The sequence below is a fragment of the Phoca vitulina genome, unplaced genomic scaffold (genome assembly GCF_004348235.1).
Source record: "Phoca vitulina isolate PV1807 unplaced genomic scaffold, GSC_HSeal_1.0 scaffold38, whole genome shotgun sequence".
NCBI lineage: Eukaryota > Metazoa > Chordata > Mammalia > Carnivora > Phocidae > Phoca > Phoca vitulina.
Window position 1 is genome coordinate 5,969,389 of NW_022589741.1, and position 22,133 is coordinate 5,991,521.

Below are 22,133 nucleotides of genomic sequence, written 5' to 3' on the forward strand. Positions count from 1 at the left end.
TTCTGCTCAAAATATATGCATAGTAAAAAACAAAGGGTTTCTCTACCACCTAGTAATACTGCATTAAACAGTTCAGGTTTAAAATTTTGTATAAGAATAACTACTGTTTAAAGGAAACACACAAATAAAACAATTCTGCCCTCATAAGCTTATAATCTACTAGAGGAGAAAGAGGGTACAAAAGTAACAGAAACAAAGGACGATACAATGAGAACTATAAATGTTTTCAAATTTGCAGAAAATACAAATTGACAAGGGTCAACTATTCTAAATGTGGAGCTTTTATTTTGTTGGCCAGGTGAAAAAAGAAAATTGTGGAAATAGGCCATTTTTGTTTCAAAGGCAAAACATCTAAATCCTTTGGTAGGTTTTAAATGAAAAAAAATCTTTGCATTTTAGTGCATTTTTGTAACTGCAGATTTATGTTTGAGAACTGCTTTTGCAGGGCAATCTGTGTTGTGTTAGATTAGCAGCAACATGAAATTTCCCTCTTTCAATTCTATGGAATAGCCGAATACAACATCAAAGGAATATAATCCTGTCCGAGAAATTTTTGGTTTAGCCAAGTAGAATACAGGATGAGGAGTGAAAGAGTTGTTTACGGGGGTTGTTAATTAATTTTGGTGCAGGAGGGAAGTATCCTGAAGTTGTTTTTCAGAAATAAAGTTCACTACTGTGCAGATCACTTTCAGTATGTTTGCAAACAGGCATTATAAATTAGGACGTTCAGAGGGCAAAACAACAAAAACAAACCAAGCTTAGGAAAAGAACACACACACACACAATGCTACCGTGACACTAAGAATGTAAGAAATATGAAGTATAATTTGAGATGGAATGAAATGGGGCATAGAATGCATTTTTTAAACATTGCTTTCCTTGACTTTGTCTCTTCAAAATCTATAATGATTTGAGAATTGTGGTACAATGAACGAGTACTTGGATAAGATGCCTTTTGAAGTGTCATAATTATGGTGATTCTAGTATAAATTACAAAATAAAGTTAAAACTTCACATTCATTCTGTTTGCTTTGGAATAAAAGGCATGTTCTTTAAAAACATATTCTTAGACAGGATGTGCAAATGTGAACAGATCTACATGGATTGCAGTTTAAAATTTAATACTCATGTCTTTGCTTTTTACTTGGTTTATTAACGTTCATGCAAGATTTTAATTGACCTTCCAATTAAATGAAAATATACAGAAGAAAGCGAAATGTTTTCATAGACCTGAAAGAGACAGGGAAATCTTCAGTTTTAGTATTCTGCCAGTTTCCCAAAGTGGATTTGTACTGTGACTCTGAAGCAAAGAATATAACAATCTATTACTTGCTTAAAATTGATGGAAGTGTTACAACAGCGGTAGTGGTGCTGGATTTAAAAAGTAGGCTGCTTCTGGAGTTTTATGCGACATCCTCATACTGTCCTTTCCTTGACTTTTTAAACCTATGTAAAATTATAGTATTTGAATCCGGATCAGAAAAAAATACCAGCATGCAGGTTTTAGGCACCACAGTATGAGAAAATTACTTACAGCTCTTTCAGACATGTTACTTAGACTCGATGACAAGGTGCTGTTAGTTTTTAAGTAAATTAGGTGCTCTGTCTTTAAATTTGGCCTAGAAAAATATTTGTAGCTACAGTTTTACTTCAGCTGCCGAGAGGAAATAAAATATTTTGACTGCAGTTTGAGAGATTTGACAACCTCATATTAAATCCAAGAGTTATTCTGTATTTACTACATGTCAGTTTACTTCTGCATTGCAAAATATGTTACTAACCATGGTGGTTGACATTTGTTCCTGCACCTTGTTTTTCATGTGAGCACCACAAAATGATTTTTGATCTGCATCTAAATAGATGAGGTGTTTTTTGTTTGTTTTTATTAAGTCAGGTCTGCAGTGCAGTCATTTAATTGCCCACTGTGTGCTTCGCATATTACTTGGTGCAGTGCGATGGTACTGAATGAAGTGGAAGATTGAGTTCGGTGATTCTGTAACAAACTTCAAATTGTTGATGAATTTGACCATGTTTTAAGGAAATGGAAATAGCTTCTCATCACTATGTTGGAGTCTTGAATCGTAGGTGCTTATAAAATTGATCATTGCGAGTCACAGTTGTATTCCTAACTTCAGCAAAGCCTTATTTAAAGTTAATTGATGGTATATTACTTTAAAAAATGATTTTGAATTGTGTCATTTCCACAACCTATTTCCATAGGTTTCTACATTTATAGTTCTCATTGTTTCGTCCTTTGTTTCTGTTGCTTTTGTACCCTTTTTCCCCTCAAGCTGATTATAAGTTTATGAGGGCAGAATTGTTTTGTTTGCTTTTATATCTTTCTTAGAACCTAGCACAGTTTTCCTCAGAAAGAAGTCAATTAGTACATAACTATGCAATTGGTTTTGTACCATTTATATGTTGATATCCATTCCTGTTCTTCCTTTGTAATGTCTGATCAGTCATTTATTTTTAGGATGATAGTTAAAATAGAAACAAGTACATAATCTAGGTAAAAATAGCTCTTAACGGCCGCATGACTTTGGACATTTCTTGCTTGAAAACTGTTGCAAGCTAATTATTTTTTCAGGTTTTTTTATGATCATAATTGCTTTAGCCAGACATTTCTTGAGCACCTACTGTGTAAGATGTGTATGTTTTCTCACCCCAATTCTTTAGATTTGGAGCAAACTTAGAGTCACGTGAGTATGAGTCTTATTTGAATTACTCAGAATTTTAAACAAAGCAATATGAAGGGAAGGTTAGTTTAAGGAAAGCCATAGTTCTTCTTGAGAGTAAATTGTAGTAAGCTGGGTAAGTACTGTGTCATATTGGGCAGGAATATTTATTTTCATCACGAGAAACCAGCACCAGTTCCTGGTACATAGTTAATACTCACTTAGTATTTGAGTGACTGACTGAGTGAAGGAATAAATGTATAACAACTGGATGCGAGTAATTAACTGGTTAGGCTGGTGTGCAACCATTAGGTCTTGAGTTGTTGGATTAATAGCTTCAATTCGAATGGGTATGGAAGGCTTAATTACTTTGAGAACGCTTAATGCCTGCTAATTGCCTGATGTCTATTAAATGTTGGTAGGGGAAAGGGACTCTTCCACTTTTGGGGTGCTGGCTGTCCCAGCTTTCATATTGGAAAGTGAAAGAGAAAGAAGAAATGGGTCCTGGGTGTTATGGCCTTCCCATGATATGTTGCCAGTAGTCTTTGGCGTGTGTAGATGCTGAAACAGCAACCAGTCAACAGTTCACCTGGGGAATCGCCCCACACTTCCTGGAAGTCAGTATTGTGATGACTTGTTTTACACTGAGATGTGTTCTGAGAAAAGGCAGTGTAAAAGTGCATCTGTGCGATGGACATTCATTTTATCCAACAGAGTGGAACTCAGAGTTCATGTTCCTTTGAAGCCAAACAGTGAAACTCTATCTCCTTTCTGGTTCAGGCATCTGAGACTTGATAAGATGTGGCAGCATGGGACACGGATTACGACGACAAGAGGAAGGTGCAAAAGATTAGACTGGGGTCCGCCAGCAGCCTTATCTTCCGCAGTGAGGATAAGGATGTCTCCTCTTGGATTTTAGGAGTGAATGCCAGGGACATGAGCTTTGTGCCCTCGCAGTTCAGAACTAGAATTTCAAACTGTGTGTTGTTTTCTTACACAGACCGCGCTCTGTTGCCCCTTTGGCCTTTGCTTATGCTGTAATATCGCTTTGCAAACTCTTCGTTTAGCCCCTTCTTGGCCTAGATAACTCGTGCCAAGGAGTATTTTATCTGGGGAAGTTTTCCCTAGTATAAAATTCTGGGCATATTAGTTGTCTTTGCAGAGTGAAGAGTAGGAGTATCCTTTAGGATGCAAGAAGAAAGTTAGAGCTTTTGTCGTTGCTGTTTCTATATTTATCCTGAGAAAGAGAACCTAGGGTTTTCTAACATCACATAGTGGACACTGGCACTCTCATTGACTCGTGTGTCAAATGATAGGAGCAATTCTCTGAGGAAGAGTGGGAGTTTGTGAATCACAGAGGGGTTTATATCAGTATCCATACTTACTTGGCTTTCAGCACCCTGCAGTGCTGTTTTTCAGTTTGTTATATGTACCTGGTTATCTTCCGACATTCAAACGTTTTGGTTACTCTTGATGTGATAAAAGCATACTTGATTTAAATCTAAAGTGAACCATTTTCTCTGCCCTTCTCTTGTACAATATGAGAACCTTGGACCACTTTAACTTCAGTCACTCTCCCAACTCAAATGTTATTATGTTCAGTATGTTAGTTTCATGTATTTTTATGTCTGTAACATTAATTGTTTCTCTACCCCTTGAGGAGCAATGCTTATTCTTTAAAAGTACACCTGCACATTTACGTAGTTGCTCAAGTCTTGTGCCCATTTTCTCATTTTTGATCTAGTTTTCTTCTCAAAATACCATTTTTTAGTAGTTCTTTCAGTGAGGATATGTTGGTAGTAGAAACTCTTTTTCTGAATATGCTAGACTTAAGGCTTCGTTTGGTTGGGTGCTATAGCAGTTATCTTTGTTAATTGAGGATGTTATCCCACTGTGTGCTGGCTTTTGCCATCTCTGGTGTTAGTCTGTTTGTCATTCTTCTGTAGTAATTTGATTTTTTCCTTCTGATTTTTCTCTGTGAGTTCACAGATGAGGATTCATACTTCCTGTATCTGAGGAAACTCCAATTGATAATATCCAGTATGCTGTGCTTTTATTTTGTTCTCCGGGTCCTGTAATAATCTTCTTTCCATATTTTCCATTGTGTTATCTCTGTGCTGCCTTCTGCTTAATTCCTCAGATTTACCTTCCAACTCACCTCTGCTCTCCTCATCTGTATCTAATTTACTGTTTAGCCCAACCATGGAGCTTTAAATTTCAGTGCCCATTTTCATTCCAGTAAGTTCTATTTGATATCTAATCTACCCTAAAAAGAACTTATTCTTATGTTTTTTATTTCTTCTACCTTTAGTAAATTTTAAACTTAATTATTTGAATCTCTACCATGTAATTCTGTTGACCTAAATATCTTGGGAATACAAACCCCTGTGTTTTGTGTATGGTTACTCTTTTCTTATGATGATGGGTTGTTTCCATGTGTGTTTCATAATTTTGGATTCTGAAGTTATCTTCAGGCTGCTCTCCCCTGTGGAAATTCTGTAGGGTAGCTTACAAATATGTTCCTCAAAACCTGTTTTGTATTTGTTTGGTACCTGAGGTATTCTAGACATCACTTAGGTGAATTTCTCGGTTTGGGAGTTTCCTCAGACCAACCATGTGTGTAAACTTTCACCTGCTGTTGTTCACTTAATTTGTTGTGAATTTGCTTGTTTATGTATATACCCTTAATTTCATATTATTGAGATCTTGAAACGTTGAAGGAAGCATTGGGAATGAAATTGTAATTCAGTTGTGGTATACCTGCTAATTGTGTGAAATAAAATTTGAACAACCTGAATGTAAATTCTTTGTCACAGAAAGTTATTGGAGCTGGTGGGTTTCTAGAAAAAGGAATGAGGTTGTTTTGAAAAGTAGGAATGCTCGCTACCAATTCTCAAACTTTATGGTTGCAGGAACTCTTGAACTTGGTAGACATTATTGAGGGCCCCGAAGAGCTTTTGTTTTTGTGGGTTGTATCTCTCGATATTTACTGTATTAGAAGCTAACACTGAAAAAATTTTATAATAACTTAAAATAGCAAACTTACCCTATGTTAGCATAAAAGTTTTTATGCAAAATAAAGTTTTCCAAAATAAAAATAAAATAGAAAGTGGTACTATTATATTTTTGCAAATCATTTTAACATCTGGCCAAATAGAATTGTAGACAGCTGGATTCTAATAACAGCTTCTGAGTTCAGTCTGTTTGCAGCATGTTTTATTGAAGTATATGAGGAAAATCTGGCCTCCCACATAATTGTACTTGGAAGAAGAGGAGTGTTGAATAGCCCTCTCAAGTAACTGTGGATGTTCTTTGATACTATACTGAGAACTAACCACTGAGAATTTCTTAAAGATTAGTTGCAGTGTAGAATCTGAAACCACATTAGTTGGCCTTTTGTTCTTTGTTAAAATAAAATTCATTAGTCTATCTTGCCCTCTTTTTGAAAAGACCTTTTTCTTATGCATTATTTTTAACCTCCTGCTTTATTTGGAAAATACTTGTTCTCCAAGTTACGCAGATCTTCCAAAAGGTGACCCAATTCATTTTATAATGAGAACCTTCTACCCCACCGCCCACATTTGTTAATATCAGCACCATTCTCATTTAGGAGAAGTCTTTAAATATTGGGAAGCCATCCGGTATATGAGAGGTAAAAGTTAACAAAAAATCGTATTTTCTCTTGAAAGCCTGAGTTTTATTATTGTCAGTACATGCTGTTGGTTATTTTCCTTGAAGTAACAGGCTCACTTTGTTCTTATTTGAAGAAATATTGCAAATGTCCAAGACTCAGAAACCACTGTAAATGCTCTCTAGCCAAACATCCCCAGGAATTCACCTGTGGTTGAGGAAGTTGGGTTTATTACTTGTGGCAGCCGGGAAGAATACTCAGTAAGAATTTGTCAGAAAGGATTTATTACGGGACTTGGGTTTGTGTTAGATGTTTCAAGAGAGGGTTAAAAGAAGGGGGCTTTGTGCTGGAGTAGATGCTGTGGGTAACGGGGATGATTCTGTAATTGGGTATCTTAAGTCTTGTATTTAAGAAGGAATAAATGGTAAGGAAGTAGCAGTCACTCTTATTAGCCAGTAGAGGGGGATATTTGGTCATTTGTGGTTTGGATGATGTTCCTGTTTTTGTTTAGATTCATAATGGTCAGAGTGGTGTTATCTGATGTGGATGGTTAGTTGTGTTTAACAGGAGAACATCAAGGTTTAGCTGTGAGGGTCAGATTTTAGTCCCACCAAGGCCCTGCTGATAGTACCAGACAAATTTCCATCTTTGAGGGCTGCTCTTGTTTTTGCACTGTAGCTTGTCAGTTGTTTTAAGTAATAATGGTGTGCATGCGAAAGGCGTCTGGTTCTGATTGCAGTTCAACAGTCTCAGAAGTGCTTTTCCTAGAAATAACCATTGTATTGCACCATGCAGCAGAACCTCCCACTTTGTCACACAGAATCTCAAAGACACTTGGAGTGGGCTGAATAACGACCCCTCACAAGATACGTCCGTATCCTGATTCCTAGAATCTGAGAATGTTTTCTGGAAAAGGAGTCTTTGCAGATGTAATTAAGTTAAAGATCGTGAGATGAGGAGACCGTTTTGGATTGAGTGGGGCCTACATCCAGTGATAAGTATCCATATGGGAGAGAGAAGAGAAGATGCCTTTGGGCAAGATGAGGAAGTAATGTGTGATCATGGAGGCAGAGGTGAGAGTAAGGTGGCTACAAGCCAGGGGATACCTGGAGCTAGCGGAAACTGGAAGAGGCGAGGAATGAATTCTTTCCTACACTCTTCGGAGGGAGTGTGGCTTTGCTGACATTTAAATGTTATCCTTCCGGTCTCCAGAACTCTGGGGGAATAAATGCTGGTTTTAAGGCACCACGTTGGTGGTTATTTGTGATGGCAGCCTCAGAAAAGGAATAGGCTTGTACTTAAGGGCTGAGATTTAATGAAATCAGTAATTTTTACTGGTTTACGAAAGGGCATTTGTAGGTGCAGTTGACATCTTCTGGTAAGGAGTATGTGGAGGTGGCGAATACAAGGGTTGCTTGTTGCCAATTCCTTGATTGGTGCTAATGCACCAGCAGTTTGATCTACCATTGCTTTTGGATCATAATTGAAAATGTCAATATGGTAAAACATCTTAGCATTATTACGAAGGTAGGTTTGGTCTTGCAGATGTCCTGACGTAGTGGTGGGTGATCTGTGTACCACATTTTGAGAACCATTGGCTAAGGAACCCTGATGCAATTGCAGAACCCAGACAGAAAATGAAGAACTTTGTTCTTCAAGACTGTTTGTTAGGGCCCAGGATATTCCAACCACTATACTCTTTTTCACTACCGGCTGACATAAACAGTAGCATAGTGTATCTTGACAAGTAACAGTTCTGTTGAATTATAACTTGTTTACTATTGCGAACCTTACTGTACTCATGTCAATGAGCAGGTAAGAATGATCTATCTCCCTAGGAGGTAGACCTTTTACTTGTAATAGAATCCCAGCAGAACCCTCAAGTTCTCTTCAGCCCACTAAGGATGATTGGCTCTTGCTTCTGGAGATTTACCTATCAAGGGAGCAGCACTTACTGTTGGTGTCTTGTCTTTTGGTGAGGTCTCTCTGTCTACCTGCATTCTTTATGTGCCATAGTCTTTGTTTTCAGAACTATAAAATGCTTGTTTTTTATACCAAATTATGTCTAGAAGATCTGTGAGCCTTTTCTCTCTCCTCTGTGCTTCCTAACCTGTGCACACGTGTGTGCTCACGTACACACACTCGAATGCACTTTGTATTTAGATATCTAGTTGTTTCTCAGCCTTTCCCTGGAATCTGGCTTTGTCATTACAGAGTTACAGATACTGATTTCCGTAGATATTAAAGGTTTGGCATTAATTTCTTTACAGCTAAACTGAGGAGGACGAAATACAGTAGGAGTAATTGATTTACATCACAGAGTTTCTTATAAGAAGGATTTTAAAGCTACTACTGTTTAAAAACTCATAATATATTCTCACTTAATGGTTTGGAATGTGCCATAGCAGCGAGATGGGCGCTCCGGCCATGAAACCTCTAGTAGGGAGCGGGAGTGTTCAGCTCAGAGAAGCATAAAAGAGGATATCTTGCTTCATTGCCAAGGGAGATGGCCCTGGCTGCACGAGACTGAGAATGCCGAGTGGGGAATGGGCCAAAGCTGTGAGAAAGCACAAAGGAAATCAGTTAGTTGGGTGAATGGAGTAAAGGTGTTCTCACAAAAACCAGCACCACAAAAATGAACTATTACTGTGTAAGCAGTTAAGGAAAGTCTGTGCAAGTCCTTGGTAATACTAGTATTCTCCCCCCAACCCCATTGGCTTTGGACTAGTTGACAGAGAGAAGTCTTATTTGTATCTAGTAGGATGCGGTGTCTAGTAGGAGTTGATGCTGTAATTCAGTACGGGAATGGATTTGCTTTAGTTTCTTGCACTTGGTGAGATGAGAGCCATTTGTCTGCTGGCATGGACAGGGTGGCGTATTGTGGGCATTTCCTGGTGCAGGCACTTTGTGATTTTCTTCACTGCTGACTTACTGTTGTTCATCCACCTAACATAGTATTAAAATGTTATTATTTGCGGTCTACTTTCGTCTTCTCTTTCTCTCGGTTTTTGGGGGTTTATACTTCTCAAATGCTTTTTAATTTATTCCTTTTTGGAAGGAGTAGAGGGTATACTCATCCCATTGTTTGTAACTGGAAATTTCTGCTTTGATTTATTACCAAGGCTTGTATTATACTTCGGGCATTAACTTTTTCTGCAATTCCTGGAACCCGTATCTGGTACATTAGTGAATATTGTTTCACATTCCTTTCCTCCCCATAAACCCATGCCCCCTATAGTCTTTCTTATACTGTTGTGTCTTTCCCCTAGCCAAGAAAATTTTTGAGCTTAGCTTTTTATAGTTTGTATTACAGAAAAATAGAGGCACATTAAATATGCTGTCTCATGCCGTTTCTTGGTATGTTTTGAGGAAAGACTGAGATTTGGATCCCTTTCCTCTCCAGTGAAAATCACACATTGCTCACTGTTCAGAGAATGCTACCTCCTCTGATCAGTGTCTAACTTGCTTTGGAGCCAGAAGACACATCTGTTTATATAACTGGATGTCTGGCAGCTATTGACCCTTGGTAATTAGTTTAAACTTTTCTTACATGTTTGCTTTTAGTGAAAGAACTCAGTACCATGTAGCTTTATGAGTGACATAGAACACAGTGAAATGTTTTCAAAACCTATTCAGAATTGGATATTGCCTCATTTAAATGGTTGGTATTGCCAAACGCATCCAATTCTGAAAGAACTGAAATAAATGTGAAAGCTGTCTTTAGCTCATTAGTGAAATGAAGGAAACATTGTGAGTATGAGGGTGAGTTGTCATGGGAAATTAAATGGAAATGAAAAATGTTAATAATCTTAAATTGGTTTTGCTCTGCATACCGATTTTTAAATGTGTCAGGTTACAGTGGCAGCTGGATGCTCTAAAGACTGCGACCTTCACAGGGAAGCACACAGCTCATTTGACGGTTGAATTAATGCATCAACAAACAAATGAGTGAGATCCTAATTCGGGAATTGATGACCAGGTAACTGAAAAGAGTAAAAAGGAGAAACGGGAGCTAAGCTTTGGTTCCTGGGTCAAGTTGTGGAAATTCTAGCATCTGTCCAGTTAAGTTCAACATTTCAAAGCAGTTACCTAACCATCTTGGTTTGCTTGTGTTAACAGGCTGTTGAAAGGAATGGATCGACTTTTTAAAAAATTTCCCTGCCCAAATTCTATTTAAAATATAAGCGTATAGCAGTGACATAAAAAAAACTGACATGTGCTCAAAATTACTCATGAGGAATTCTGCATACTCGTAGTTTTAGTGAAATACAGATTTTTTTATTTCACGTTTTTAGAGGTATAATTTACATGTAATGCAGGTACATATTTTAAGCAAGTTCTCTTATGCCCTTTACTGACCCCTGCCCTTCTCTGACACAGCTGCTGTTCCATTCACCTAGCTTAGCTTTGTCTGTTTTAGAACTTCAAATAAACATAATCCTGCAGTATGTACTTTCTGGTCTCTTTTGCTCAACATGTTTTAAAAATTTATCTGTGTTGTTGGACATACGAGTCGTTACTTCACTTTCAGTGCTGAGTTGTGTTCCATTACGTGAATATACTAAAATTTGTTTATCTGTTCACTTGATGGACATTTGCTTTATTTCTACTTTTTGGCTAGTATGAAGAAAATTGTTGTGATCAGGCATGTACAGATTTTTTAAGGACATTTGTGGTCAAGTCTTTTGGGTAAATACCTAGGAATGGAATTGCTAGATGGATATCCCTCTCAACAAAACCAATCCCTCTCAACAAAGCAATATCCCTCTCAACAAAACCAACAACAAATGGATAGATGTATATGTAACCTAAATCTGTGGTTGTGAGCTGTGGGTGATTTTGCTGCCCTGGGGGAATTTGGCAATGTCTGGAAACATTTTTGATAATCATAGCTGGGTAGGAATGGATAGAGGTCCAAGAGACTGCTATACACACATATAAGGCATAGGATAGTTCTGCTTGCAGGGAATTCTTTGGTTCACAGTATCTATAATGCTGAGGTTAGAATTTCTGCTTTCAACAAAATTGCCAAACAGTGTGCCAAGGTACTTGTATCACTGCGGTATATGACAGTGTCCATTTGTTGCATGTACTCTATAAAATTTGATATTAATAGTCTCAATTAGCCATTCCTAGTGGGTATCCTATTTGTGGTTTTAATTTGTATTTCCTTTATGACTAATGATGTTGGGTTTTTTTTTTTTAATGTGCTTTTGACCATTCCTATATCTGTCTTTCTCCAGTTTTGAGATGACTGATATAGCATTGTGTAAGTTTAATGTGTAAGTTAGTGAACATTTTCATCACCTCACATAGTTACCCATCCCCTTTTGTGGTGAGAGAACATTTTAGATCTATCCTCTTAGCAACTTTCAGGTATACAATACAGTATTGTTAACCAATGTTTAGTGTAGTTACCATGCTTTGTATTAGATGCCCAGAATATATTCGCTTTCGAACTGGAACTTTGTATCTTTTGACTACCAGCTTCCATCTCTACCCCATTCCCTGGCCCCTGGCAACACCAATCTCCTGTTTATATGAGTTTGACTTTCTAAGATTCCACATGTAAATAAGATCATACAGTTTATATCTTTCTATCTGACTTATTTCACTTAGCATAATACCCTCGGATTTTACCCATGTCACAAATGGCAAGATTTCCTTTTTATGGCTGAATAATATTCCATCATACATGTATCTTCTGATTTCAAACTATATTGCAAAGCTATAGTAATCAAAACAGTATGGTGCTGGCTTAAGAACAGACACATGGACCAGTGAGGGGCGCCTGGCTGGCTCAGTCAGTAGAGCATGTGACTCTTGATCTCAGGGTTGTGAGTTCAAGCCCCACGTTGGGTGCAGAGATTACTTAAATAAATAAATCTTTAAAAGACCAAAAACAAAAGATACATGGACCAGTGAAACAGAACCGAGAACCCAGGCATTACGGCTAACTAATATTTGACACGGGAGCCAACATCGTCAATAAATGGTGGTGCAAAAACTGGATATCCATGTGGAGAAGAAGGAAACTGGACCCTAATTTATACAGCTCAAAAAAATTAAGTGAGACTGGATTAAAGATACAAATTTAAGATTCAAAACCATGAAACTCCTAGAAGAAAATATAGGGAAAAAGCCCTGACACAGGTTTTGGCAATGGTTTTTCTTGGATATGACAACACAGGCAAAAAAAAAAAGCAAAAGTACACAGGTGGGATTACATCAAACTTAAAAGCTTTTGCACAGCAAAAAACCAATCCCCCATCCCTCTCAACAAAACCAACAATAAAATGCCAAGGCAGCTTATGGAATGGGAGAAAATATTTGCAAACCATATTTCCCAAATAGTCAAGGAACCTGTACAACTAAATAGCAAAAACCCAGAAATTTGATTCAAATAATGGCAGAGGACTTGAATAGACATTTTCTACAAAGAAGATATAAAGAGCCAACGGGTGCATGAAAAGGTGCTCAGTATCACTAATCATAAGAGAAATGCAAATAAAACCCCCCTGAGATATCCCCTCATACCTATTAGAATGATTGTTCTCAAAAAGACAAAGATAAATGCTGACAAGGATATGGATAAAAGGGAGCCTTTGTGCACTGTTGGTGGGAACGTAAATTGGTAACAGCCACTGTGGAAAACAATGTGGAGGATCCTCAAAAAAAAAAAAATTAGAATTACCATATGATGTGGCAATCGTACTTCTGGGTATATATCTGAAGAAAACAAAATCACTACTTCGAAGAGATTATCTGTACCCCCACATTCATTGTAATATTATTTACAACAGCCAAGACATGGAAATGACTTAAGTGTTCTATACTTTCTGCAAAAGTTTCTGTTCAGGTCTTTTGCCCAATAGAAAAACTGGATAGTTTACACAGTCTCATTAATCCTTTTCCAGACATATCTCTTGCATATATTTTCTATTGGTCTGTAGCTTTCCTTTCATTTTCTTTCTTTTTTTGTTTTTTTGTTTTTTTTTTAAGATTTTATTTATTTGACACAGAGAGAGAGAGAGATTGCATACAAGCAGGGGGAGCAGCAGAGGGAGAGGGAGAAGCAGGCTCCCCACTGAGCAGGGAGCCCGATGCGGGGCTCAATCCCAGGACCCTGGGATCATGACCTGAGCTGAAGGCAGATGCTTCACTGACTGAGCCACCCAGGCGCCCCTCCTTTCATTTTCTTTTAATGGTAACTTTTGAAGTCCAGAAATTATAACCTTTGGGGTCTGGTTCACATCTCTTTCTTTTCTTGCTAATCTAGTGCTTTTTGTGCCTATGAAGACTTTTGTTATACCAGGATATCACTAATATACTCTCTTTGGTTATTGTCTAGAAGCTTTGTACTGTTTGGTTTTATATTCTATTGGAAAGGATTTTTTAAATATATGGTATGAGGTAGGGATCAAGATGTATTTACTTCCATCTGGATTTTCCCTTCTTACAGACCATTTCTTCTTCTTTCCCCAGGAATTTACTTTGTCTGCTGCCTAAACTCAGTTGATCTATTTTGTGGGTCTGTTTTTGGACTTTCTATTCTTCTCTTTTTGATCTCTATCTGTCCTTATTGCCAACATCACACTTCCTTCATTACTTCGGTAATTTTAGAGGCCAGGCAGTGTCAGCCCTTCACCTTTATTCTTCTTTAATATTTTGTCTATTCTAAGTCTTCTGAATTTCTAAGTAAATTTTAGAATATTCTTGTCGGTTTCTACAAGAAACCTTTTGGGATTTTAATGGTGATGGCATTGATCAATTTGAGAATTGACAGATTAAGTCAATATTGACAATACTGAATCTTCCAATTTTCAAACATGGAATATGTATTTGTTTCTTTCTGACAGCACTGTTTTAAAATTTTCTGTTACAGGTCTTAGAGTTTTGTTTCTTTTTCAGTATTTTATGATGTGTTTGTTGTTGTTGTTTTTAAGTGGGCTCCGTACGCAACGTGGAGCCCAGCATGGGGCTTGAACTCCCAACCCTGAAATCAAGACCTGAGCTGAGGTCAAAAGTCGGACACTTAACCAACTGAGTCACTGAGGTGCCACGATATGATGTGTTTTTAAGATTTTATTTTTTAAGAATAATTTGAGGTTCACAGCAAAATTGAGGGGAAGGTACAGAGACTTTCAATATACTTCTTATGTCCTCACATGCGTAGACTCCCTCAAAGTGGTACCTTTGTTAAAAATGATGCCTACGCTGACATCATAAATGCCCAAAGTCCGTACTTTACGTTAAGGTGTACTTTTGGTGTTGTATATTCTTTGGGTTTGGACAAATGTATAATGACACTTATACATCATTATAGTATCATACAGAGTATTTTCACTCCCCTGAAAATCCTCTGTGCTTCACCCCTCAAAAATTTCTTCTGAAATATTTTAAGATTTTTGATAACAGGTAACTAGTATTTGAAAAAAAATTATTTTTGATTGTTGCTAATGCAACCAACTCAGAATTGATGTTTGTATTTTGATTTTGTATCCTGAAACATTGGTAGATTTATTCTGTTAGTTTTTTTTTTTTTTTCTTTAGAATTCTCTGCATAAACAATCCTGTCTTGTAAATATAAAGATAGTTTTAATTTTTCCTCTTCGGTCTGTATGTGTTTATTCACTTTTCTTGCCTATTGCAGTGGCTAGGACCTCCCATGTAATTTTAAAAAGAAGTAGGGAGAGTGGACCTTCTTGCTTTTCCCCTGATCTCTGGAGAAATGCATTTAATATTTAACCATTAAGTATGATATAGAATGTAAATTTTTTATTCCATTTGGCCCACTCAAGGTTTGTCTTAGGTTCACCTAAACATTTGGATGGGGGGAAGAAAGACTAATTGCCACACTTGGCTTCAGAGCAAGCTCAGGTGTCCCTCTTCTTTGGAAGCCATTGCTGCATTCTGTGGGTTAATCTTGCTCCACCTCCTACCCCCATGGGAGTTCAGGTGCAAGGAGACAAAATCCCCAGTGAGTGGGTGGGGGAGCCATACTAGCTTAGAAGCTTCATGCTCCTCCAGAGCTACTGTCTCTTGTAATAACCCCATAGGTATCTCCTCCATGGTCCCTGCAAGGGACATGTCCATTATGAAGAAGTTTGAATTTATACTTCCTATCAGATTATTAGTTCTCCCAGTCCAGATGCAGTCTACCAACCAGGGTCATTCTTACTATAAGCATAAAGGTTGTGGACGTCCTACCTTTATCAGGTAGCAGCTACCTGATAAAGGAGATAAAACTTAGAAAGTTAACCAAATGTCTGATTACCTATATCATAGTTGTCTTTCATCAAATTGAGAAAGTTCCTCTATTCCTAGTTTTGAGTGCTTTTCTTTTTAAAATTATGAATGGGCATAATTTAGTCAAATGCTTTTTATAACATCTATTAAGATGGTACATAGTTTTTGTCTCATATTTGGTTAGTGTGGAGTATAACATTGATGGATTTTGCAGTCCTGGGCTAGACCCAAATTGCAAGTTGACCTGTTTGAGCCTCATTTTCATCTTATGTGAAAAGGTAGGAAAATCTATCTTTCATGGTTGTTGAAAGATTAAATTATATGGTTAATAGAAAGCCCTGGGAAAAGAGTGGACAGTTCACATAGGTGAGAGGAAGATTATGGCCACAGCTGTAGATGTGTTTTGCCATCTTGCTTTCCAAAAGTAAAATGCCAATTTATGGTTGATTGCTTTCTTTTAATGGACCTTCTTTGTAACTAATGACACAAAGAAGGGTGATTACAAGTAGCAGAGCATAGGATAGGGTAGCAAAAGTTAAGGAACAGACTTTACAATACTACCCTGATATTTGGTGCTGAATCAGGTCCCAAAGATAGAATTAATTGTCCTGTTCTCCTGAGTTTGTCCATCAGAAGGAAATCTTTTTGAGGTAGTCACTTCAAAAGAGTGGATTCTGGACATTTTTTTTCTCTCCCTCCTCCTGCTTTCATTTAGGACTAGTGTGTTTGTTTAGGCCAGGAAACTGTATTATCTGGTTTGTTTCCAGTATAGCTGCCATTTGAATAGTCACAGTTTCTAAAAAGCTTGTATTGGAGTTCTTTATCAAGTGCTAATTGGATTTGTAATTTTCCTAGTTTACCACATCCTGCATAAATATACTTGCCTTGTCTCTGTGTCCCAAGGGATGCTGTTTCGTTACAATGCATTGAAATAACATATTTTTAGTATTCTACTCAAGTATTTTATTAATGTGAATGCCTGGGTTATATTGTTGCAAAATGTTTCTCTTATTGACAACTTGATCTCTTTCTATTTGGATGGGGCACTAAATAAAGGTACTTAATTTACATAAGCCTATTAAATGAAATTCTCAAGAGGAAGGAAAATAATTTTAAATGCAGTTTACAATGTGGTGACAGCTGATCCACTTACAAACAAGCTCATTTAGGGGAATTGGATTGAATGAAAAAAACTTCACAAGTTTTATAACATTGTAATACATACCAAATGGTATTCATAATATTAAGCTGTATGAAGAGATTTTCTGTTGACCCCTTCTTTTCTCTCTTCTTACCCTCAGAGGGTAAAAAAGGGTATTTGTCCTGCCTTCCAAAATGATTCTGTCAATTTATAGTTGAAATGGCTTTCCCTTGAAAGGGAAGCAGAGAGCCTGAGCTCCAGTTATCGGAGGTTCTGAGAGTGTAGCTCATATTGCACACCCAAGAATCCTCTACCTTCCCTTGTTTGTTTTCTTTTTTGGTTGGACAATTAGCAGACTTACTTTTTTTTCTGATAGAAATGAAATTAGCAAGACAATATGTATGGGACAACCAAATTGCTCTCGTTCTATATCTCTTTAAAAAAAGTTTTTTAAAAGCTGCTTCTGTAACATTGTAAGGACTTCTCTTTCCATTGGCCATTGGGAATTAAAGAGCACAGCCATCAGAAGAGATTATTCTCACATATTTCTCTCTGACCTCTACAAAGGTGCATTTTCTCCTTTAGAAAGCCACTGGCAAGTTCACCTAATGCAGAGCATGGAGTTCATTTGTTTAAAGAGTTGCAGCCTTAGGGTACAAATATAACACATCAGCTCCTCCAGTTAATTTCTAGGAAGCTCAGGTAATGACTCTGATGTGTCGATTATATGGTATGGATACGGGCTGTGGTTACCTTAAAAACCATCTGTTTTCTTAGGTTTCTGCTCAGGAATTGTGATTCTTAGAGGCAATTCTGCAGGACATTCTCACATTTGAATTTGGAGGTAGAAGACCCACTTAACATTCTTCAGAGTAAGCACAAGTCTAGAATTCTTCCATTAATTCATTCTTTAGTTCTTTTTTTTTTTTTTTAAGATTTTATTTATTTATTTGTCAGAGAGAGAGAAAGAGAATAAGCAGGAGGAGTGGCAGGCAGAGGGAGAAACAGGCTGCCCGCTGAGCAAGGAGCCCGATGTGGGTGGGAGTCAATCCCAGGACCCTGGGATGATGACCTGAGCCGAAGGCAGATACTAACCGACTGACCCACCCAGGCATCCCTTTTCTGCAGTTCTTTTTGAACATCTTCTAGATCTGGTTAAAATTTATATGAGCAATTTTTCTCATCTGCAATTAAATTCCAGTTAGACTATTTCTAAATCACTTTAGATTCTGCAATTTAATTTCCCCAGGATCACTTTCTGCTTGCTTCTCTTCAATGTATTTTATTAATCTGTCATAGTGTACCTTAGGTCACTATTCTTGCACCATATTATCCTTATAACTGCTATTTTTTTTATGTTAGTTTGTACATTACTTTTATGAAAGCAATTAATTTGACTAATCCTATGGAGAGAACTGAATATTCTTTTGCTTGTCAGTACTGTCATTAAAGTTACAAATGAAAACTTTTTCCCTGACCTGGTTTGCAGTGTCTGCTCCCTGTTAGTAGGTTTGGATCAGATCTTCAGAAAGCAGTTAGAGTGTGAGGAAGAAGGGGGCAGACTCTTTGAAATAGAAGATGAATCCAACAAAAGAGAGGGATAGGGCAGAGAGTACGAAGAAAGGGAAGATTAGTCATTGGTATCAAATTCTGTATGACAGGTTAATTGATTTCGCTTGGGTCCATCCTCTCCTTCCTGCTCATGGTTCTGGCCTGAGTTTAGGTCATTTCTCTTTTCTTTACACACATATGCTCTGTCTGAAATATCTTTTTCACTGTATGACATTAAGAATTTCTGTTAAATCTTTAAAACTGAGATTATTCATTGCTTCTTAGAAACCATTTCCTAGCTCCAGTTCCCTATGATTGCCTTCTATCATGTATAGGCCACTGTCATTGAACTTATTTACTGCCATATTGAAATGGTCTCTGTGACTATTTCTTGCATAAGACTGTGAGCTTTTTAAGATAGGGACTGTTTTAATCAACTTTGTACATCTAGTGTCTAACATACACTTTGGCTTTAATGGAAGCTTAAAAATAAGCAAGAAAGAAATACAGAGACTTAATAGGGGTCTTTAATTTTAGCAGTGAGGCAATAATTGGTGACCTTACCCAGAGCAATTTTAATCCAGTAGTAGAGGTGGAGGGCATGGTAAAGTGGGTTGATAAATGAAGAGATGAGGGGACCACAGTTCAAGAAGGTTGACTGTGAAGGGAGCGGGGGGGGGGGGGGGGGGTGTCATGGCGGTGGCTGGTTGGGAAAGGAATATATGGTACAATTTATTGGTTGTAAGAACTGGCAGGTGAACTGGGAAATGTGAGCATATTTAAAGGCATAAGGAAAGGAGCTCCTGAACCTAATTAACAGACTGTGAGGCAGCTGGTTCAGGAAGAATAGGAATGATCAAATCCAGGGTTGGGGGAGAGATGAGCACTGGAAGCGACGAGTTGTCCATACTCCTTGGAGAACAAAAGGAAGAAAGATTTAAATAATTGACTTAGAAGTGAATTTTAGGGCAGAATCCTTTATTTTTTTAATAGTCTTAGTTTTTATACAAAGAAAGTAAAGTGAATTTTGTGATGACCACACTGCAGCCTTAGTCTTCTGCCTGGAAACTCTGGTATGGATCTTTATGAGATGATCCCTGAATTCCTGATGGGGAGACTTGGTGAATATAGTCTCTCTGCAGGGTTTGGTAGTGAGATGGCTCTAGATCTTAAAGATAGCATCAGAGGTGACCTTGGCAAAGTTGTCCATGGTGACAGTGCAGCCTCTGGCCAAGGAGTAGCTCTTGTCAGCACCTGCCATGATCAGCTTGTTGGGCACAGGAGCCTAGACAATGCCAGTGTCCCTGGAGGTGAGGATGAGACCCACCAGCACAGAGCCTTAGTGGCTTGTCACCTCGCAAAGAACAGTGGAGGGCTTGCTTATCTTGTTCCTCTAGTAGCCTTGCCACACAGAGACAATGGAGAGCTTATCCAGGATGATGGCCCCGCATATGGCGGTGGCTACCTCCTTGGAGTGCGTAACACCCAGACTGACAAGTCAGTTGTAGTCCTCCATGGTGACAAATGCCTTGAATCTAGTCCGCTGGTGAGTATGGGTCTGCTTTTGCATGGGCATAATCTTTAAAACCTCATCATTGAGGAATATCCCCAGGAAAAAGTCAGTGATGTCAGATTCCTTGATGGGTAGGGAGAAGAGATGGATTTCCTCTAGGGACTCAGTTTTCATATCCTGGACCAGGTGGCTCAGTTTGGTGATGGAGATCCACACCTTGGCCTTGGCTCCACAGAAGCTGTCTTGGCCTCCCATTCTAGGACCTCTGGGGCTGCCTAGATGTCTCACAGCACTGGTGTCATCTATTGTTTTGTCTTTTCTTGGAGAAGAAAAATGCAAATTCCTTTAAATCAGGTGCTTCCTCCTCTTGTTGGACCTTAAATCAGAGCCCAGTTGAAGAGTAGCTACGAGCTGCATAAGACTGGTGGCATTGCTTTTTGTATATTTAGGTAGTTTGAATTAAGTAGAACAAAGAAGGAAATGCCATCTATATATTATTTCATTTTTTGAGAATGTCCTTATTTATTTTAGACTAATAGGTCTATCTGGGAGATAGGTCTTAAAACACTTGTAAAAGATATATGTACAAGATGGTACTGTCTTATATGCATCGTTCAGTTTCAAAGAAGAACCTCCAGTCATTTGGAGAGGCAGTTGAACGGACACATACCTATCTTTTCAAATATTCTAAATTAGATATAAGCTGCCGGAAAGGACCTTTTCATGTACAGTAAAATGACATTCTTTGCTGGCTCCTGTAAAATTGCCTTGTCCTTTGTCAGCAGAATGACTTCAGTTCTGCTTCCTGTTTATAATGCTAAACTTTTATCCTGAAAATTTTGTTGCCATGTGTAAATGTAGGATACTGTTTACTGCAAGTAACAGAAAATACAACCAGAGGTGGCTTAAAGGAAGAGAAAATTGTGTTAATTATATAATGAGAAACCTGGTGAAAGACAGTTGTAGTGTCAGTTCAACAGCATTTTCAGGATCAGTGTTCTGTCCATCTTGCTGTTCTGACAACCTTACTTTTTTTTTTTATTATGTTAATCACCATACATTATATCATTAGTTTTTGAGGTAGTGTTCCATGATTCATTGTTTGCGTGTAACACCCAGTGCTCCATGCAGTACGTGCCCTCCTTAATACCCATTACCAGGCTAACCCATCCCCCCCCCCAGAACCCTCAGTTTGTTTCTCAGAGTCCATAGTCTCTCATGGTTCGTCTCCCCCTCCGATTTCCCCCCCTTCATTCTTCCCCTCCTGCTATCTTCTTTTTTTTTCTAACATATAATGTATGATTTGTTTCAGAGGTACAGGTCTGTGATTCAACAGTCTTACACAATTCACAGTGCTCACCATAGCACATACCCTCCCCAATGTCTATCACCCAGCCACCCCATCCCTCCCACCCCCCACCCCCCACTCCAGCAACCCTCAGTTTGTTTCCTGAGGTTAAGAATTCCTCATATCAGTGAGGTCATATGATACCTGATACTTTCTCTGATTGACTTATTTCGCTCAGCGTAATACCCTCCAGTTCTATCCATGTCGTTGCAAGTGGCAAGATTTCATTCCTTTTGATGGCTGCATAATATTCCTTGTGTGTGTGTGTGTGTGTGTGTGTGTGTGTGTATATATATATACACACCTTCTTTATCCATTCATCTGTCGATGGACATCTTGGCTCTTTCCATAGTTTGGCTATTGTGGACATTGCTGCTATAAACATTGGGGTGCATGTACCCCTTCGGATCCCTACATTTGTATCTTTGGGGTAAATACCCAGTAGTGCAATTGCTGGGTCGTAGGGCAGCTCTGTTTTCAACTTTTTGAGGAACCTCCATACTGTTTTCCAGAGTGGCTGCACCAGCTTGCATCCCACGAACAGTGTAGGAGGGTTCCCCTTTCTCCACATCCCCGCGAACATCTGTCATTTCCTGACTTGTTAATTTTAGCCATTCTGACTGGTGTGAGGTGATATCTCATTGAGGTTTTGATTTGGATTTCCCTGATGCCAAGCGATGTTGAGCACTTTTTCATGTGTCTGTTGGCCATTTGGATGTCTTTGGAAAAATGTCGTTCATGTCTTCTGCCCATTTCTTGATTGGATCATTTGTTCTTTGGGTGTTGAGTTTGATAAGTTCTTTATAGATTTTGGATACTAGCCCTTTATCTGATATGTCATTTGCAAATATCTTCTCCCATTCTGTTGGTTGTCTTTTGGTTTGGTTGACTGTTTCTTTTGCTGTGCAAAAGCTTTTTATCTTGATGAAGTCCCAATAGTTCATTTTTGCCCTTGCTTCCCTTGCCTTTGGCGATGTTTCTAGGAAGTTGCTGCGGCTGAGGTCGAAGAGGTTGCTGCCTGT

At 38.2% G+C, this 22,133-nt stretch overlaps 1 protein-coding gene and 1 pseudogene across 3 annotated transcripts in view; one reads left to right on the forward strand and one right to left on the reverse strand.

Moving 5' to 3' along the window:
* The window catches only part of DDX10 (DEAD-box helicase 10), a 266,086-nt gene that overhangs the window by 89,912 nt on the left and 154,041 nt on the right, over nucleotides 1–22,133 (forward strand). The gene's annotated exons all lie outside the window — the stretch shown is intronic.
* On the reverse strand, nucleotides 17,759–20,827 carry LOC116646899 (annotated as a pseudogene).